Below are 20535 nucleotides of genomic sequence, written 5' to 3' on the forward strand. Positions count from 1 at the left end.
TACATATTCGGGTCAGTCTGCTCTCCCCAGTGTAAATGATACACACAGATTAGGGTCAGTCTACTCAGCCCGGGGTCTGTGATAAACACACAGCGGGTTCAGTATCCTCTCTCCTGGGCTACTGACAGAGACAGTGAGATCATTCTACTCTCTGCTGGGTCAGTGAAGGAGAGACAGCGGAGTCAGTCTGCTCTGCCCAATGTCAGTGACTGAGACTGTGAGGTCATTTTGCTCACACGTGCTCAGTGATAGAGACAGTGGGGTCGGTCTGTTTGACCGGCTTCAGTGACTCGCAAATAGTGGGTTCAGTCTGCTCTCCCCAGAGTCGGTCATACAGACATGGAAGTGTCAATTTGATCCTCTTGGTTTCTATGATACATACAGAATGCCGTCCCCTCGATCACTGATAGAAACACAGTTGGATCAGTCTGCTCTCTCCTGGGTCATTGACAAAACCACAGTGGGTGCAGTCGGTTCTCACCGGTGTCAGTGACACACACACGTAGTGGGTGCAGTCTGTTCTGTCCAGTGTCAGTGATGCACGCACAGTGGAATCAGTCAGCCATCTGGGTCAGGGGCAGAGACACAATAAGGTCAGTCAGCTCTCTGCAGGGTCAGGTACGGAGACACAGTGGAGTTAGTCTACTCTTCAGAATGTCAGAGACAGAGACAGCGTGAGGTCAGCCTGCTCACGCACGGTCAGTGACAGAGACACATTGAGATCATTCTGCTCTCCCCGCGATCAGTGACACACATGCAGTGGTTGCAGTTTGTTCTGTTTTATGCAAGTGATACACACGCAGTGGAGACAACCTGGTCTACGCTGCATCAGTGATAAACACACACTGGAATCATTCTGCTCTCCCCGGGCTAAGTGATACACACACAGTCGGCTCAGTCTGCTCTCCCCTGCGTCCGTGACAGAGACACAGTGAGATCAGTCCACACCCTACTGCGTCAGTGACGGAGCCACAGTGGAGTCAATTTGCACTGTCCAATGCCAGTGACAGAGACGTAATGGGGTCAGTCTGCTCGACACAGCATTAGTGGCAAGGACACAGTAGGGTCATACTTCTCGACCGATTTCAGTGATACATACACAGTGGTGTCATTCTACTCTCCCCGGGGTGAGTACTAAACAAACAGTGGGGCCACTCTGCACTTCCCCGGGTCAGTCATACAGATGCAGTGGGGTCAGTGTGATCCTTCCGGTGTCTGGGATTCACACACGGTGGTGTCGGTCTGCAATCCCCTGGGTCACGGACAGAACCGCAGTAGGAATAGTCTGCTCTCCCCTGGGTCAGTTACAGAAATACAGTATGTTAATTCTGCTCTCGCTTGGATCAGTGACATGCACACACAGTGGGTACACTCCATTATAAGGTCAGTTATACACAAATAGTGTGGTCAGCCTGCTCTTTTCCGTGTCAGTAACACACAAACAGTGGAGTCATTCTGCCATCCACTGTGTAAGGGACAAAGACACAGTAAGGCCAGTCTGGTCTCTGCTGAGCGAGTTACGGAGATACGATGGTGTCAGTCTGCTTTCCAGGATGTCAGTGACAGAGACAGAGTGAGTTCACACGTTCTGCCGCAGTCAGTGACAGATATAAAGCGGTGTTACTGGACTATCCCTGGCTTCAGTGATACACGCACTGTGTGGTCAGTCTTTTCTGCCTGGGTTCAGTAATACACACATAGTGTGGGCAGTATTTTTTCTCCAAGTGTTCGGTGATACACTCACAGTAGTGTCGGTCTACTCCCTGTGGGGTCAGTGACATAAACACCAGGGGGTCAGTCTGCTCTCCCCGAGCTTGTGATCCAGACACTGAGGGGTCTGTCTGCTCACCACGGGGTCAGTGATGCCGGCACAGTGGGGTCATTTGTTCTCCCGGGGATTGGTGATAGACACAGCGTGGGGTCAGTCTTTTCTCTGCTGGGTCATTGACAGAGACCAAGTGGAATAAATCATGTCTCTCATGGGTCAGTGTTCTCTGGCTTGAGTCAGTGACGGAGACATAGCGGTAAGATTGTTCTACTCTGGGTCAGAGGCAACCAAACGTTGGGATCATTGTGCTCGACCGGAGACAGTGAGACACAAACATTGGGGTCATTCTGCACTCCCCGGGGTAGGTGATACACACAAAGTGGGTTCAGTATCCATTCCCCTGCGTCAGTGACAGACACACACTGAGATCAGTCTACACCCTGCTGTGTCAATGATGGAGAAACAGTGGGGGGTCAGTCTTCTCGACTGGGGGTCAGCCTTCTCGACTGGGGGTCAGCGAGAGAGTCGTAGTTGAGTCAGTCTGCTCGACGGGTTTCAGTGATACACACACAGTGGTGTAAGTCTACTCTACCCGTGGTGAGTGACGCACAAGCAGTGCAGCACACACCGTGGTATCGGTCTGTTACCCCTAGGAAAATGACAGAAACATTGTAGGATGAATCTGTTCTCCCCTGGTCAATGAGAGAGACACAGTATGGTCAATCTGCTCTCCCCCCCAGGTCAGTGACACCCGCAGATTGGGGTCAGTCTGCTCTCCCTGTGGTCAGTGGACAGAGACATAGTGATGTCAGTCTGCTCTCCACGGTTTAGTGATACAGAAACAATGGGGTCGATCTGCTCTCCCGGAGTCAGTCATACAGGCAAAGAGGGATCAGTCTGCTCTCCTGGTTTCTGTGCTTTACAAACAGTGGGGTCAGTCTGCTGTTCCTGGGCTTAGAAATACACATTAGGGTCAGTCTGCTGTCGCCAGGGTCAGTGCTATACACACATTGGGGTCAGTCCATTATCCCTACGGTCAGTGACAGATACAGTGTGATTTTAGTCCACTCTTCCCGACCTCAGTGACACACATACGCACGCACGTGCACACACACACACACACACACACACACACACACACACACACACACATACACACACACGCAAACACTCACACACACACACAAACACACACACAAACACGCACACACGCAAGGTTGGGTCAGTCTGCTATCCGAATGATCAGTGATGCACTCACAATCGGGTCAACCTGCTCTCCCCGGTGCCAGTAATAAAAACAGTGGGGAAATACTGCTCTCCCCGGAGTAAATAATGCATAAATTGTGGGGAAAGTCTGCTCTTCCCGGAGTCAGTGACATCCACACACAGTGGGGTCAATCTGCTCTCCCCAGAAGCCATGATACACGCAGACTGGGATCAGACTGCTCTCCAAGGAGGGAACAATACAGGCACAGTGGGGTCAGTCTGCTCTACCCAGGATTAGTGATACACACACAGTGTGTCTGTCTGCTCTCCCCGGAGTCAGTGATACACGCAGAGTGGGGTCAGGCTGCTCTTCCAGGGCTAGTGATGCAGACACAATGGTCAGTGTGCTCACCCCAGGGTCAGTGCTACAAGCACAGTGCAGTCATTCTGCTCTTCCCGGGGACAGTGATACATCCATAGTGTGGGCAGTCTGCTCTCCCTGGGGACAGTGACACAATCAGTGTGTCAGTCTGCTCTCCCCGGGATTAGTGATACACACAGCGTGGTGTCAGTTTGCTCTCCACAAGGTCAGTGACAGAGGCAAAGTGGGATCATTCCCGTCTCTTCTGGGTCAGTAACCGAGACACCGTTAGGTCCGTCCCCGGGAAATGACAGAAGCACAGTCGGGTCAGTCTGCTCTCCCCAGTGTTATTGATACACATGTTGAGGGGATAGTCTGCTCATCCTAGTGTCAGTGATACAAATACAGTGTGGTCATTCTCCTTTCCCCGGGGTCAGTGATACACACACGGTGTCAGGCTGCCCCATCCACCATCACTGGCACACACATTTTGGGGTCAGTCTGCTCTCCCCTTTGTCAGTGACACAGACACAGTGAGATCAGTATAATCACTGCTGGGTCAGTGACGGAGACACAGTGGAGTCAATTTGCTCTGTCCAATGTCAGTAACAGAGACAGTGAGGTCATTCTGCTTACTCGTCGTCAGTGGCAGAGACGCAGTGGGGTCTGCCTGCTCGACTGGGGTGAGTGATCCAGACGCAGTGCAGTCAGTCTACTCTCCCCGGGGTTAGTGATACACAAACAATGGGAGGCAGTCTGCTTGACACGGTGTCATTCATACAGACACAAAGGAGTCATCTGATCCGAGGAGAAAGTGAAGACTGCAGATGCTGGAGATCAGAGCTTAAAATGTGTTGCTGCAAAAGCACAGCAGGTCAGGCAGCATCCAAGGAGAAAGAGAATCTTCAGGAAGGTCTTATGCCCGTATCGTCGATTCTCCTTCTCCTTGGATGCTGCCTGACCTGCTGCGCTCTTTCAGCAACACATTCTTAAGCAGTCACCTGCTCCTGCCAGTATCTGTGATTCACACACAATGATGTCCCTCTACTTTGCACTGGGCCAGTGATAGAAAAAGCAGCATCAAATGTACAGAAATAGTGGGTTCAGTCTGCTCTCCAATATTTCTGTGATTTACATACATTGTGCTAAGTCTGCTGTCCCCATTCTGAGTCGTGCAAACGCAGTGAGGTCAGTCTACTCACCCAGCGGTCTGTGACAGAAACGAGGTGGCGTTCGTCTGCTCTACCCGGTTACTTTGATACACACACAGTGGGGACAGTCTGCTCTCTCCGGGGAGAGTGTAACTCTTCGTGTGGTTGCCGTCTGTTCTCACCAGGCTCTATGCTGCATGCAGAGAGAGGTCAGTCTGCTCACCTCGCGGCAGTGATATATACGCAGTGAGGTCAGTCTGCTCACTCCGAGGTTCATTGATACAGAACACAATGCGATCAGTCTGCTCTCCCCAGGGACAGTGCTACAAATACAGTGGGGGTCAATCTGATCTCCCAGCGGTCAGAGATGTATACACAATTAGGTCAGCCTGCTCTCCCGGGGGTCAGTAATACACACACAGTGAGGTCAGTTGTCTCTTCTCTGGGTCAGTGATACGTAATCGGTGGACCAGTCTGGTCTCCCCGGGGTTAGTGATGCCAACACAATGGCGTCAGTCTGCTCTACCCGAGGTCAGTGAGACGGATGCAGTGGGGTCAGTCTGCTCTCCATAGATCAGTGATACACACAGCAGAAGTCAGTCTGCTCTCTTCTCAGTCAGTGACAGAGACCAAGTGGGATCAGCCCGGTCTCTCTTCTGTCAGTAACCGAGACACAGTTGGCTCACTCTGCTCTCCCCAGTCAGTAACAGAAACACTGTGGTTTCAGTCTGCTCTCCCCGGTGTCATTGATACACACGCAGTGTAGACTGTCGACTTATTGCAGTGTCAGTGATGCACAAACCGTGGGGTTTTCTGCTTTCCCCTCGGTGATTGATATGCAAACAGTGGGATCATTCTGCTATTCCCGAGCACAGTGTTACAAACACAGAGGGGACAGTCTGCTCTCACCGGGTACAGTGGCACAGACGCATAGTCTGTTCTCCAGGATGTAGGTGACAGAGATATCAGTCTGTTCACCCGTGGTCAGTGATAGATATGCAGTGGGGTCAGTCTGCTCGACCGGTTTCAATGATACACACAAAATGGCGTCAGACTACTCTCCCTCGGGCCAGTGACACCCAAACAATGTGGTCAGTCTGCTCTCCCAGGAGTCAGTCATACAGCCACAGTGCCGTCAGTCTGAACTTCACGATTACTGTAATTCACAGACAGTTCTGTAAGTCTGATGTTCTCTTGATCAGTGCCAGAAACACAGTGGGATCAGTCTGCTTTCCCCTTGGTCAGTGTCAGAAAAACAGTAGGGCAAGGTTGCTCTCCACCGGATCAGTGATACACACGCTGTAGGGACAATCTGTTCATCCCAGTGTCATTGTTACACAAATTCTTGCGTCAGTCTGCTCTCCCCACGATTAGTGATACACACAGCGTAGTGTCAGTCTGCTGTACCCGAAGGCAATGATTCACAAACATTGGGGTCAGTCGTCTCTCCCCTGTGTGTGTGACAGAGACACGATGAGATCAGTTTGCTCTCTGCTTGTTCAGTACAAAGACACAATGCAGTATGTCTGCCCTGCCCAAAATCAGTGACAGAGACTTAGTGGGTTCAGTCTGCTCCATCCGGGGTCAGTGACAGAGACACACTGATTTCGGTCTGATCAATCGGTTTCAGTGATGCACATACAGTGGTGTCTGTCTGCTCTACCCAGAGGCACTTATCCAGGCACAGTGAGTTCATGTGATCCACCCAGTCTCTGTGATTCAGACACAATTGTTTCAGTCTTCTGGCACCTGGGTCAGTGACAGAAATGCACTGGGTCATTCTGCTCTCCCCTGGGTCAGTGACAGAGACACAGTTGTGTCAGTTTGCTCTTCCTCGAGTCAGTGATACACACACTGTGGGTGCACTCTGTTTTCTCCTCTGTCTGTGATACACACACAGTTGGGTCAGTCTGTGCCCCCTGAATCAGTGACAAGAGATACAGTGACCTTCGTCGAATTTTTCCGGTGTTAGTTATGGTGATACAGTGCATTCAGCCTGCTCTCCAGGCCTATTCGTGACAGAGACTCAGTGAGGTCAGTCTGCTTACCTGCAATCAGTGATAGAGACACAGCGGTGTCAGTCTGCTCCAACACGGTTGAGCGTCACACACACAGTGGTGTCAGTCTGCTCTCCCGGGAATCAATGATAAAATCACAATGGGTCAGACTGCTGCTCCCGGGTCAATGACATATAAACAGCGTGGTCAGGCTGCTCTCTTGGTTTCTGTGATTCACACACAGTTGTGTCAGTCTGCTGTTGCCGGGCTCACTGTTAAACAAACAGTAGGATCAGTCCCTTCTCCCCGTGGTCAGTGACAGAGTCTCATTGCTCTCCCCTGTTTCAATAATGGCGCATTCAATCTGCTCTCCGAGGGTTCAGTGATACACTCACATTCGTGTAAGTCTGCTCTCGCCGAGATCACTGATAGACATACAGTGGGCAAATCTGTTCTCTCTGGAGACAGTGATACCCGCACAGTGTGTTTTTCTGCTTTTACGGGGTAAATGATGCATACACAGTTGGGTCAGTCTGCTCTCCCCGGGGTTAGTGACAGACACAATGTGGGGTCCGCCTGCTCTTCCAAGGGTCAGTGATACACACACAGTTGGTCAGTCTGCTCTCCCAAGGTTAGTGATTCAGACAGAGTGGGGTCAGTCTGCTCTCCCAGGGATTAGTGATACACACAGCAAGGCGTCACTCTGCTCTTCCTTGCATCACTGACAATGATCAATTGGGATCAGTCATGTCTCTCCTGGGACAGTGACAGAGACACAGTTGGGGCAGTCTGCTCTCTCCGGGGTAAGTGACAAAAACACAGTGGGGTCAGTCTGCTCTCCTGTGGTTTTTGATAGACACACAGTGGGTTCAGTCTGCTCTCTCCAGTGTCATTAATACACACACAGTCGGGACAGTCTTCTCATCCCGGTATCAGTGGTGTACAAACTGTGTGGTCGATCTTCTCTCCCATAGGTCAGTCATACACACACAATGTGGTCAGTCTGCTCTCCCCGAGGTCAGTAACAGAGACACGGTGAGATCAGGTTACTCTCTGCAAGGTCAGTATTGAGACACAATGGAGTCAGTCTGCTCTCCCCGGGTCAGTGATACACACACAGTGGGTTCAGTCTGTTCTCCCCGGGGTCAGCGACAGACACAGACAGTGATGTCTATCCGCTCTCGCCTGGGTCAGTGATGCACGCATAATTGATAACGTCTGCTACCTCTGCGATCAGTGATACATACATATTTGTGGCAGTCTGCTCTGCCTGGCATTAGTGTCTGAGACACAGTGGGATCTGTCTGCTCTCACCGTGTCAGTGATCGAGGCACACTGGTGTCATCCTGCTTTCCCTGTGTCGGTGACACAGACGCAGTGGATTCAGTCTGCTCTCCCTTCGTTCAGTGATCGAGACAGTGTTTTCAGTTTTCTCTGCCCTGGGTCAGTGAGACAAACGCATTGGTGTAAGACTGCTTTCAGCGGAGTCAGTAATACAGAAACAGTAGTGTCAGACTGACACACAAACAATGGGTTCATTCTGCTCTCTCCGGGTCAGTGAAACACACACTGTTGGTTCAATCTGCTGTTACTGGAATCAGTGATGCAGTTACAGTGGCGTTAGTCTTTTGTCCCCTGGGTCAGTGATTCCGACACAGTGGGTTCAGTCTGCTCTACCTGGGGTGAGTGAGACAGAGACAGTGGGGTCAGTCTACTCTCCCCGGAGTCAGTGATACACACACAGTGTGGTCAGACTACTCTCCTGAGTGTCAGTAATGATGAAACATTGAGGCCGTTCTGCTCTCCCCTTGGTCAGTAATATACACAAAGTGGTGCCAGTCCGCTCTTAACGGGGTCACTGGGACAGACACATTGGTTCAGTCTGCTCTATTCGCTGTCAGTGAGACAGACACTGTGGATTCAGTCTGCTCACCACGGAGTCAGTTTGAGAGCAGTCTGTTCTCCCTGTGTTCAGTGATTAAGACACAGTGGGGCCAGTCTGCTCTTCCCGTTGTCAGTGATACACACATTTTATGGTCAGTCTCCTCTGCACGAGGCCAGAAATACGCAAACAATAATGTCAGTCTGCTCTCCCCGTGTCAGTGATACAGACAGTATGTGGTCAGTCTGCAATCTCTGTGATCAGCGAGGCAGACACATTTTGTCAGTTTACTCTCACTGGGGTCAGTGATACAGACACAGTGGGTTTAGTCTGCTCTCCCCTGTGTCATTCATACCGACACAGTAACGTCAGTCTGCTCTATCCACGTTCAGTGTCAGAAACACAGTGGTGTTACTCTGCTCTCTATGGTTTAGTCATACACATGCAGTGTGGGCTGTCTGCTCTCCACAGGATACACACATATTGTTGGCGGGCGGTCTGCTGTGCCCGCAGACAGATATACACAATCAGTGGTGTCAGTCTGCTCTTTCTTGGTGACAGTGATACAATCAAAGTGAGGTCAGTCTGCTCTCCTGGGGTCAGTGGTATAGAAATGTTTGGTTCAGTCTGCTCTCCTGGGGTCAGTAGTACAGATGCAGTGGGGACCATCTGCTCTCCCTGATCTCTGTGTCAGAGATACCCTGGGTTCAGTCTGTTCTCCCCGGAGTCAGTAACACACACTGTGGGGACAGCCTGCTCTTCCCGAATTCAGTGACAGTCCGAAGAGACTACTTTCCATGGGGTCAGTAATACCGAAAGAATGGGGTCAGTATGCACTCACTGGTGTCAGTGAGACAGATACTGTGGGGTCAGTCTGCTCTCCCCAGGGTAAGTGAATCCAAATAGTGTGGTTGGTCAGCTGTGATCGGAGTTAGAAATACTGAAACAGTGGTGTCAGTCTGCTCTCCCCGGACTTAGTGATACAATCACTGAGGTCAATCGGCTCTCCCCTGGGAAAGTGAATAGACACAGTTGGGTCAGATTGCTCTCCCGGAAGTCAGTGAGACTTAAACAGTGGGTTCAGTCTGCTGTCCCCGGGGTCGGTAATGCAGACACAGCTGGTTCAGCCTTCTCCCTCCTGGGTCAGTGACAGACAAAATGGGATCAGTTTGGTCTATCCTGGGCCATTGACAGAGGCACAGTGTGGTCAGACTGCTGCCCCGGTGTCAATTATGCAGAAACATTGTAGTGATTCTGCTTTCCCGGGGTTCAGTTTTACAGCGCATTGATGTCAGTCTACTCAACCAAGGGTTCAGTGAAGCAGACACATTGGGTTCAGTCTGCTCTCCAGGAGTTAATGATACAGACACAGTCCGGACAGTCTGCTCCCCACGATAGCAGTGTGCCCACACGGTGGGTTCAGACTGCTACATCTGTGATCACTGATACACAAATTTTGGAATCTGTCTGTTCTCCATGGGGTTAGTGTCAGCGACACAGTACGGTCAGTCTGCTCTCCTCTTCTTCAGTGACAGAGACACAGTGTTTTACAGATTTCTCTCCCCTGAGTTAGTAACAAAGACACAAATGCGTCAATCTGCTGTTCTCGGAGTCAATGATACAGACACATTGGGGTAAGTCTGTTTTCACTGGAGTCAGTTATACAGAAACAGGGCGATCAGGCTGCTCTCTCCTGGGTGAGTACTGCACAAACAAGGGGTTCATTCTGCTCTCCCTGTTTCAGTGATTCTCACACAGTTGGGTCAGTCTGCTCTCCCTGGGGTCAGTGGTACAGACACACTGGTATATTCTGGGCCCCCGGCGTCTGTTATACAGACACAGTGTTGTCAGTCTGCTCTCCCCGGAGTCAGTGCCAGATGTACAACTGGGGTCAGTCTGCTCTCCCCGGAATCAGTGATACATTCACATTGGGTTCGGTCTGCTCTTCCTGTGGTCAGTGATATAGGCATAGTGTGGTAAGGAGAAGTCAGAGAATTATCGACCTGTGAGCCTTTTGTCAGCGGTGGGTGCATTTTGAGAAAAAGCGTTATAAAATTACCTGAAGTCGGACAGTTTGCTTATACATGCAGATTTGATCAAGCCACAGATGTGAACGGCTCTGCTGAGATTTTTTTAAATATCTGGACGTTGAACGCTGGATGTGGAATTATTTGAGGAGGACTTTCTTCTTTTTTTACAGGAAGGTGTTTGATTTCTTTTTATGTTTTACATGTTTTTTGCATGCTTCATTTTAAATATGTCGTTTAGGAATGATAATTTATGTGTATGTATATACATAAGTGTCTTTGTGTGTGTGTGTGTGTGTGTGTGTATTTGCTTTTAGGATTAATGCTACGAAGGGCCTCCATGAGACATTGAGTTTGATGACTAACAGATTTAGAGAAAACATTACACAGCAAGATCATTCAAATAGACAATTGACCGTCAGCAAAAGAATTAAGATTGTTTCTAAGTCTTCTGTGTCGAATCCTCTCGCCAACCGACACTCAGGTTTAGTTGTTGTTGAATGAGAAAAATAGAAATGGTCGTCCGATCCTGGGCGCTGACAATGCATAGTCTGTTAAATCGGCTTGCCAAGATTCAAAAGAATAAGTGTTTTCAGAACCTGTCCCACCAGCGACACAGACTGGGGATTCGGTGGCAGTGAGTTGGAATCTAGGATAGGATGTTGCTTTTCTGATGCAAAGGTGAAGGATATCTCAAAATGTTTGAAGCATCTTGTCAAATGGAGAGTGAGAGACCGGAAGTTGTTGTATACATTGGTAAGATTGACATAATTGGAGAAAAAAGTTAGGGTTTTGCAGAGTGAGTATAACAGGGAAGGTAGAATGTCCAATATACAATCAACAGACAGAAACTTTACAGTATGTTATTTTCACTTTATAACAGGAAACGTCTCAATTCTTTTTTTTAAATTTGGCCAGAAGTTTAGATCAGAGAATTCAGTGAGGAAGTGAACAGTGGGCATGAGCCTGTCGTTGTATTTCCCATTCTGGCCTGGCGTGAACGATTATACCATCCTCCATTTCATTTATTTTTCTATGCACTTCATTCACTGAGAATTGAAAACTTAGGATCAATGAAGCTTACATGCATATCTAATTCTTACTTTGGTTTTGTTTTGTAGTTCCACTTATTACTAAATGTTGTTCATTGCTAAAAATCACTTTATATCGACTTTACTCTTGCAGGGTCTTTCATTTTGCTCCTCAGATGGAGTCAATCATTGCATATTGGAAAGGGAGTGTTAAAATATCACTACTCCTGCTTATCCTTTCGGGCAATTCCTCATATCGATTCCTCCTCCATTATCTCCTGCATCCAGTATTGGATTTAAGAGACGTGGATTTATTCCGCAATCGAATTATTTTTAATAATGGTCGTGCCACTGCATACTTCAACTGGTCTGTTATATGTTCCTGCGACACCAAATTAATAAGTACATTTGTGCAGCAACTTAAGTTCTTCAGAATATATCCAATCTTAAAAAAGAGAATAGTAACAACAGAATTCCAAGGAATAACCGGCATTAAAGAAAAATAAAATATATGACAACAAAAGAAGTATGAAACTGGCCTATATGGCAACGAGTAAAATCATAGAAATCTTCCTGATCACAATCTCTGTTTCATTATCTACTTTTCTCTGACTCCTTACACACCTTAATGGTCTCCCAAATCTGTCTGACAGTCAGAATGTTGATACCGAGAATAAAAGTGAATGGCAACATGGATACTAAAAAATCTCTCAAAATATTTAAAGCTTATCCACCGAGGGTTATATTAATAACCAGAGCTGATACAACAGTACCATCGAACATTGTTGTTAATCCTTCCAGTCGTATATTCAAGAAGTTGGAAATATTAGTTAAAGAAGAAAATGAAGCACTTTGTTGCTGGAACCGTCATTGCAGATTTACCTGTGCAATATTTAATTTTCATCTCATGTAACAAATGGCGACAAATTGATCAAATCAAAAAGCAATGGTGAACCACAAAGAGCAATGAATTGTCAAGTGTCTCTGGGCACAGATAACACAACAAACAGGATGTCCAGGAAGCAAGTATACAATAAGAATAATGTGGAAATCGGGAAAGAATAATGTGATAAACAATGAACAGTCGACCGAACGGGTTCATGGCCATCAGGTAACGAGTGCGGTATGCATAAAACTCCATATTTGCCCCGAGCTAAGATTGCCATCACCAATAGACTAACTTTAAGATAAAAGTAAAACGAGATATGAATTTATTAACCATAATTTCTCTGTGCCGGAGTCGTGGCTGTAAATAATGACACAATGGTCATTATTGTAAATCTTAGGTGAAGATGAACACATCTGAACCACAGCAGCCAACTCTCTGTAAATAAATCATTTGGACAATTAAAGGACACAGGGAAGAATATAAGCAGCACAGAAAGATGGTCATGCACACAATATTTACTTTTGGACGGCAGCAGACTATTACATCTGCTTGGTAGGGTACACCGACTGGCTTGCATTTCCCATAAAAACACAGCATCCGCACAAAGACACCTAGGATCAGTGAAAAAAAGAATAGGAGACACCTAATATGGACATTGATGGCAAATTTTCTGCACTTACGTTTGGAGTCTCCACAGTTCACTTTGCAATCGGAATTCTATGACCACGCTCTTTGGAGATTAGAACAGGTATTGGATTAATCCACAGCAACCAATAATGAATGGACTTCACGATATGGATGGACAAATGATAAAGCATTGAGTCCCTCCCTTCTGCACATAACTGAACATCCTGAAAATAGGAACCATGAAGGTTTTCAGTAACGAATCCACACCCCATTTCCAAGGTTGGCTCCACACCTCAATCAGAAACACTTCAACATTTGATACGACTCCCCTTAGTTGGGTAAGATGGTACAACATAGCCGTGACGCAAAGAAATTCTAAATCCATACAACATTGGTCATTTTAACTGACCTGAAGAAGTGTCAGAAGGAAACTTCGAAACCTTGGCAGCTCGAATGCTGCTTGATCTGTTGTGCCTTTTCCAGCTCCACATTCCATCAACAATGATTTTTTTTTCACGCATCTGCAGCGTCCCATTGTCTCCTAACTCCGAAACGCCTGCTCAACCCCACTATTGTCCTTTTGTATTAGGTCCCCCATTTGGAGGGAGCGGCTTGTGCAAGATCCATCAGCAAAGTCCCTTTATTTCAAGGAATGGGAAACACGAAGTATCACTAAGACGTGAGTTGTAACAAAACCCACCTGACCAATACCAGTACTTGAACTACCACAGAGAGAGAGATTAGTCTGGCTAAACACTTTCTAGACCACCCAGGGCGGGTGCTTAGTCAAACGACATTAACGTGGCCTCAGTGTAAACGCATTCTCCAAAGTTTAGACAAACGGACATTGCAGCACGTTACTGAGGAACTCCAAAACTGAATAAAACTATTCACTTTAAACTCATTAAGTGAGATTACGATTGGCGAACATCAGGATTTGCCTAGCTGAATGGAAACATGATAAATATCAGTTGTCATCAGAAATAGAGATGGTTCAACGCAGAAATGCATGTATGTTAAATTGTTACAAGACTTACCATTAACACCAACGCCGACAAGAATAGTGTCGTACACTTTATCGACCCTTTCCCTGAGAAGTTGCATTTTGCTGTTTGTGACACAATGTTTCCATTCATGCTTTTGTCAATATGTAGCAATTGGAGAATTCTCACGGTGTTAGAGCTGGCACAATTCCAGTGACTTCATTCCACTCACTGGGAAACAGTGATTACACCTTTAGTTTTTTAAATATCATTTTGAACACAGATTTTACGACATTAGTTCATTTTAATGATGTGAGATCATTGAAATAAGTGACACTGTTTATATACACTTAATGCTCGCAAAGTTTCTGAAGGTTTGTAGCTCAGGTTGAGGTTTAGGGTGTAGGTTTGCTCGCTGAGCTGTAGGTTTGATATCCAGACGTTTCATTACGTGGGGAGGCAACATCATCAGTGGCGACCTCAAAGTGAAGCAAAACTGCTGTCTCCAGCTTTCTATTTATATCTTTCTCCTGGATGGTGTACCTGAGGTTTGTGATGATGGCATTTCCTGTTCGTTTTCTGAGGGGTTGATAAATGGAACCTAGATCTATGTGCTTGTTTATGGCGTTGTGGTTGGAGTGCCATGCCTCGAGGAAGTCTCTGGCATGTGTTTGCTCAGCCTGTCCCAGGACAGATGTGTTGCCCCAGGCGAAATCGTGTTTTTTTCATCCGTGTGTAGGGCTATGAGGGAGAGAGGATAGGAGTCTTTTTGTGGTTAGCTGTTGTTCATGTATCTTGGTGGCTAACCTTCTCCCTGTTTGTCCTACATAGTGTTTGTGGCAGTCCTTGTATGGAATTTTATAGATGACGTTAGTTTTGTCCATGGGTTATACTGGGTCTTTTAAGTTTGTTCGATTTTGTTTGAGAGTATTGGTGGGTTTGTGTGCTACTAGGATTCCAAGCGGTCTCAGTAGTCTGTCTGTCATTTCTGAAACTTCTTTGATATATGGTAAGGTGGTTAGGGTTTCTGGCTGTGTTTTGTCTGCTTGTAGTGGTTTGTTCTTGAGTACGTCTGGATGTCAAACCTACAGCTTAGAGAGCAATCCTACACCCGACACTAAATACTAAATTAATCTGATCCTATTCGGTCTCAACGTTAGTTCCAGTTTGCCTTCAAACAAAACGACTTATTATTTCACTCGCTATCAGTTCCATCAATATCTACATACTTCTTGACATTCTAAACAGTAATGAGCTTCATTTCACTGAGGCTGTTCAATCTTTCAATCACTAATATTGTAGAGCTTAGCGAAACTTTTTCTATTGGAATCTATTATCCCACAGCTGTCCTTGTTATTTCAGTCATGTAACTGATTTGAGAAATTCTATTTGTGAAAGAGTACGCCAGTACTTCTCATGTTTCGGCCAAAATCATAGAATGATGGCATCATACAGGACAGAGGTGGCCTTTCATTGCTTCAAAATGGTATCTCTAAAGTTACGCTCAAGCTACACGGGCCGTGAAAATATGTAGCTTTCTCTTCAACACTGAGATGACGTGAGACCAGACACAGGTTTTTCCTGTTTGGATGAATGGAAAGGCTGCTCGATGTAGTTAATGCTAGATGACTGGAGAAATTAAGGTTTTGGTCAAGGAAAAGAAGGAAACGTATGTCAGCTATAGACAGCAGAGATCGAGAGTATCCCTTGCCGAGTGTAAAGACAGAAGGAGTCTGCTTAAGAGGAAAATCAGCAGAACGAAAAGGGGAAGTGCAATAGCGTTTGCCAGGAGGGTTTAGAGGAATCCAAAGTGATTTTGAAAACACCTTCAGAACAGAAATAGTAACTGGGAGAGAATACGAACACTCAAAGATCAGCACAGCAGCCCATGTGTGCAGATATGGGAGATAATAAAATTATATTTTGCACGCTGATTGATGATGTCACTTCCGCCCCATCATGGCCAATCTCAAAGCCATTTTTGACCCTCACGTCATCGCCGATGCCACACGCTCAGTGAATTCCGCCACCCCTACTGCCGTGTCTGCCACCACTTCTGCCCCCACCACCTGCATTCTGATGACACGCCCCTCACAGACCCCACTGTCACTATCCCCACCCCACAGAACCCTGACGGGAACACTACCCCTGCACATGCCTCCACCCCCATTCCCCGCACCATCACACCCACTCCAGGTACTGGCTCCGACCCCACTCCCAGCTCCACACCCACACCAGATCCAAGCTCCCAGCCTTGCCGAGATTTCACCATCCCTCCAGACCTCCCACTCACTGAGGACGAACGATCAGTCCTCAGCAAAGGACTCACCTTCATTCCCCTCTGTCCACGCATCAATGAATTTAATACACGCCGTGACATCGAACACTTCTTCCGTCGCCTCTGCCTCAGAGCTTACTTTCATAATCAGGGCTCCCGCCCACATTGTTAAGGGTGAGGACAATTTCGGCCAAACGAATGAGAGTGTCGGTTGGAGGGTACTGCTGGGGACGTCTGGAGAGGAAAAAGTGGAGGGTTTGGAGGCCCTGGTCATTGCGGCTGGAGGTGTAGAGGGATTGGATATCCATGGTGAAGATGAGGCGTTGGGGGCCGGGGAAACGGATGTCTTGGAGGTGGTGGAGGGCGTGGGTGGTGTCTCGAACGTATGTAGGGAGTTCCTGGACTAGGGGGGATAGGACAGTGTCGAGGTAGGTAGAGATGAGTACAGGTGGACCCATTCACCCACCTCCAACACACTGCATCCACCTGGACATCCTGCGCTGGCCTATTACCTGCCCTCGACCTCTTCATTACCAACTGCCGCCGGGACATTAACCGCCTCAACCTGTCGATCATCCTCCCCCATTCCAATCTCTCACCCTCACAACGCGCAGCCCTCCAATCCCTCTGCTCTAATCCCAACATCCACATTTAGGTGGCAGATAAAGGGGGCGCAGTGGTAGTCTGGCGCACTGACCTCTACACCGCTGAAGCCAAACGCCAACTCGAGGACACCTCTTCCGACAGCCACCTCGACCATGACACCACCACTCATCACCAAACCATCATCTCCCAGACCATACAGAACCTCATCACCTCAGGAGATCTCCCACCCACAGCTTCCAACCTCATAGTCTGGGAACCCTGCACTGCCCGGTTCTACCTCCTTCCCAAGATCAACAAGCCTGACCACCATGGCCGACCCATTGTCTCAGCATGCTCCTGGCCCACTGTATTCATCTCTACCTACCTCGACACTGTTCTATCCCCCCTAGTCTAGGAAGTCCCAACATACGTTCGAGACACCACCCACGCCCTCCACCACCTCCAAGACATCCGTTTCCCCGGCACCCAACGCCTCATCTTCACCATGGATATCCAATCCCTCTACACCTCCATCCGCCATGACCAGGGTCTACATACCCTCCGCTTTTTCCTCTCCAAACGTCCCCAACAGTAACCTTCAACCGACACTCTCATTCGTTTGGCCGAAATGGTCCTCACCCTTAACAATTTCTCCTTTGAATCCTCCCACTTACTCCAGACCAAAGGGGTAACCATGGGCACTGGTATGGGCACCAGCTATGCCTGTCTCTTTGATGGCTACGTCGAACAGTTGATCTTCAGTCATTACACCGGCACCACTCCCCACTCTTCCTTCACTACATTGATGACTGCATTGGCGCCACCTCGTGCTACCGCAAGGAGGTTGAGCAACTCATCAACTTCACGAACACATTCCACCCTGTCCTTGAATTTACCTGGACCATTTCTGACACCTCCCTCCCATTCCGGGACCTCTCCATCTCCATTAGTGACGAACGACTTGACACTGACATTTGTTACAAACCCACAGACTACCACAACTACCTGGATTACACCTCTTCCCGCCCTATCTCTTGCAAAAATGCCATCCCGTATTCCCAATTCCTCTGCCTCCGCTGTATTTGCTCCCAGGAGGACCAGTTCCAGCACAGAACACACCAGATGGCCTCCTTCTTTAGAGACCTCAATTTCCCTTCCCACGTGGATAAAGATGCCCTGGAACGCATCTCGTCCACATCCCGCACCTTTGCCCTCAGACCCCACTCCTCCAACTGTAACAAGGACAGAACGCCCCTGGTGCTCATCCTCCACCCTACCAACCTCTGCGTAAATCAAATCATTCGCCAACATTCCTGCCACCTCCAAAAATACCCCACCACCAGGGATATATTTTCTTCCCCACCCCTTTTTTCATTCTGCAAAGACCGTTCCTCAGGTCCACACCCCCCTACGAACCACCCTCCCATCCTGGCACTTACCCCTGCCACCGCAGCAACTGTAAAACCTGTGCCCACACTTCCTCCCTCACCTCTATACAAGGCCCGAAAGGAGCTTTCCACATCCATCAAAGTTTTACTTACACATCCACTAATATCATTTATTGTATCCATTGCTCCCGATGCGGTCTCCTCTACATTGGGGAGACTGGGCGCCGACTAGCAGAGCGCTTTAGGGAACATCTCCGAGACACCCGCACCAATCAACCAAACCGCGCCGTGGACCAACATTTCAACTCCCCCTCCCACTCTGCCGAGGACATGCAGGTCCTGGGCCTTATTCACCGCCGCTCTCACCACCAGACGCCTGGAGGAAGAACGCCTCAACCTCCGCCTCGGAACACTTCAACCCCAGGGTATCAATGTGGACTTCAAAAGCTTCATCATTTCCCCTTCCCCCACCTCATCCTCGTTTCAAACTTCCAGCTCTGCACTGCCCCCTTGACTTGTCCGAACTTGTCCGACCTGCCTACCTCCTTTTCCACCTATCCGCTCCAACCTCTCCTCCCTGACCTATCACCTTCATCTCCCCCACTCACCCATTGCACTCTCTGCTACTCTCTCCCCACCCCCACCCTCCTCTAGCTTATCTCTCCACGCTTCAGGCTCTCTGCCTTTATTCCTGATAAAGGGCTTTTGCCCGAAACGTCGATTTTGCTGCTCGTTGAATGTTGCCTGAATTGCTGTGGTCTTCCAGCACCACTGATCCATAATCCAACTCTATGGCAGCCAAAGACTGTTATACCTCATCTTCCTCCGAAGAGTTAACAGGGCATACGATGGTGTTTCCTCCTCTTCAGCTAAGTAGAGAAATGGCATTTTCTGGCTGGAACCAATGCAGTCATTCGAAGCTAATGTCTTAGTAATAATATACTTAACAATAGCAATACCAACAAAATTACCAATTAAAATAGTAGCAGCATACAGAGCCATATTGATTATCCAGTCGTACCGTGAACCAAAACCAAAGTATCCCCTTCCTGCATTTTCATTCATTTGAGCGACAAAGGTCAAATGTTATCTATATGCCTGGTAATGTTTTTGATTAGGTCAGTGACGCCCAAGATACATTTAACTTTGACTACTTCTCAAACTCCATCTTCCTTTGCAAGCATGTAATGGAGGGCATTTGGGTTTTGTTGGGTAAATAGGCGCAATTCTGACAGCATGTCCTTAATTTCTGATAAGGTAGCAGTTGTCTTATTACCCAAGAAGCTGAGGCCACACAAGAGTTAATTACGATGTTGATAATTAATCGGAAGATCCTCCTCCAGAAAAAAAAGCACGAAGAGTTGCATATCCCAAAGAGTGACTTTTATATTTTTAAAATAAAGGTGTAACAGACCACTTCATCCCGACCAAATATTCCACTTTGACTATGAAAAAAAACACAAACTCTTCGCAAAAGTTAACATTTCCCTCTCTTCTCTTTTGAGGCATGACCTATTTGGATGGGGGCAAGGCTTACAAGTGTTACACACAGCACAACTGGAATCAAATTGCTACAAAACATCTTGACAGGGTAAAGACCATTTATCCTTGTTCTGTAAATAAACTGTTCAATCTTTTCAATGCAGTTGACCACTGCAATATTCATTCTTGTTAGCATTCTGTCTCTTGGCACACAAGGACATCTTCCTGGCATATTGGTGCACAGTCTCTGTTTGGTTAGGATCACACAGGTCAACTTCCCCTTCTTTTGCACCAGTGTTGTCAATGGCACATCCGCACAGCAGCGCAAGTTCGATCTTTATCATCAACACCCTTGCACAAGTGTCTACAAAATACATGTAATCTATTAAAATGGACAGCAGCAAAAATGGAACACAAACTTATCCACTATGTGTCATTCACATTCTGGATTGAATATCGAGGGTTTTCCTATTAGAGGCCACAGATTGTGCTAGTCAGCAGGGACATCGCCTATGATTTGTGTACCTTACCTCGATCTGATACATCTCTCCTTATACTGGATCTAACCCGGTTTTGCTGGGAATCCAATGGGACCAGAAGTTTGGGGTGTAAGGCTGCCTGCTTGGCTGCTGCATCTAATGGCCCACTACTTAAGAAGCAGTATCAGTTTCCTATGTATGAACGGTGCATCATGATAATTGCCAGCTTGATTGGACAAAACAGCATTACTGTAACGCTGCCCCCTTGGGGGTTCAAAATCTTCAATGTTCCCACAAGGCTCCACAATCGTGAGTCATACTTTAAGCACAATGAATAGTCAGTGTATATTTATAGATTTTCCTTTGCCAGGAAGAAAGCATGTAGATTCCCTATGTCTGCT

The sequence above is a fragment of the Chiloscyllium punctatum genome, chromosome 14 (assembly GCF_047496795.1).
Source record: "Chiloscyllium punctatum isolate Juve2018m chromosome 14, sChiPun1.3, whole genome shotgun sequence".
Classification (NCBI taxonomy): domain Eukaryota; kingdom Metazoa; phylum Chordata; class Chondrichthyes; order Orectolobiformes; family Hemiscylliidae; genus Chiloscyllium; species Chiloscyllium punctatum.